Raw genomic sequence first — 1,847 nt, 5'->3', positions numbered from 1 at the left:
CATATCCTCATTAGTTCGCTTATGCTTGTTATTCCGCTCAAAAAGCAGCTTATTTTTCGTCTTAATAAGTTGAGGTGCCACGTTTTCCCTACATATTTTACATTTCGAGACTGGTCAATTTGCTGTTTTCACGTGGCGTTGCATTGGCGGCCCCCAAGAAAAGACAAGATAAGGATCACTGCCATATTCATATTTTAACTGATGAGTTGTGGATGATATTTAAAGAATAATATCGGCGCCATACAACTACACAGCAGGCTTATAAACTGTGCACCAAACTACCTACACTCCTTCTGCATTGTTCATCTTTATCTTGCACACACACCATCATGCTCACTGGATGAAGAGGTCCTTCCTTTCTGATGCCTCTGTCGCGTACCTATCCAGCCCTTCCTCGGTTTTACTCGCCTCCTTCTTCCTAACATTTTCGAACTGCACACTCTTCTACCTAACTATCATCTTCCGTTCCTCTTAAATAATGGAACCACATCAACATAACCTGATATATCCTTTCACTCATGTACCCTTTTTACCTCTATTGCTTATCTCCTCATTTCTCACCGTTTTAATTCTTCTAAATTTAAGAAGTTCATCGCTACTGCTTCCATCATTTTTTATTTGCAGTGAACACTAACACTTTGTTTCCATACAAGAGACATGGCTCAGCAATCCTTTTATACATTCATACCTTAGCTTCCGTTGACACTTCGGGGGCTCTCGTAATATTTCGCACACATCCATCTACCTTATTTGCTTCACTATATTGCGACTTATCTCTTCTCTTATCCGACCGTTATCCAAATTATTTATCCCAAAAACCTGTACAGATCGCCTGCCCCCCATTTTTCTGTGCTTGAGATTAACATCATTTGTTCAATCGTACTGGTTTTCATTTACCCTCATAACTTTATTCTTGCTGAGATTTACTGTCAAGCACAGCTTCTTGAAAACACTTTCAAATGCTTTTCACTAGTCTCCTGAGCTTCTCTTCACTATTCCATATCAGTCTTAAATCATCAGTAAACGTCAGCCACTCTATACTCCATCAGCCCTATTTTCGTATCCTACCATACATGCTTAAAGGCCTCCACATTGCCTCTTTATCATTTCTTTCATAACTTTATATTAGGTCTATGCATACCACAATCAACTGCTATTGACCTTACCTTCAAACACTTGATTCACTCACCTTTTTCCTTGTTTAAACTTAGCTAGCTCTTCCCCTCTAAATCGTGTTTTTTGTTTTGCTTTTTCCATCAAAATTCAACCTTACTAATTACTGGCTGTTCCCTACCTAGCCTTCTGTCATCTGCCTTACTTTTTCCATCTAAATTATACCATGCTTGTCACAGGAGGCTACAGAAGCAAGAGCTCTTTTTGACATGAGGCAAGCTTTATCAACAACATCTACTGTATACCTTCACTGGCGTGTTATGTATTGTCATTATGCTTACACTCTCTTCTGGTGCCTTGACCTTTAAAAAAAAGGAACAATTATACCTTTCACTAGTTCCTTTAGTGCCCAGATATACCTTCCACATCCTGAACAGCTATCCAATAACATGTTCAACACTGAAAAGTAGCATCTTGCTTGTAACCCGATCAGTTCTTGGTTTCTTTCCATTCTTAATCTTAATCGCCCTCGTTGCATCATCCATAGAAACTCCTACAAGCATTCTTAAGCTTACACCAATCCTTCTCACTCTTGCATCATTGAGCTCTGTCTGTCTTCTATTTTACTCAGAGAGCATCACATCATTTGTATCTTTTACTGTCAACTTCATTTGCCCTTTAACATCTCTCTCTCTGTATTTAAATCCTTATAGAAAACTTATTCTCCCTACAAC

The sequence above is a fragment of the Macrobrachium rosenbergii genome, chromosome 3, assembly GCF_040412425.1.
Source record: "Macrobrachium rosenbergii isolate ZJJX-2024 chromosome 3, ASM4041242v1, whole genome shotgun sequence".
NCBI classification, from domain to species: domain Eukaryota; kingdom Metazoa; phylum Arthropoda; class Malacostraca; order Decapoda; family Palaemonidae; genus Macrobrachium; species Macrobrachium rosenbergii.
The sequence above is the reverse complement of the archived record's forward strand: the minus strand, read 5'-3'. Positions refer to the sequence as shown.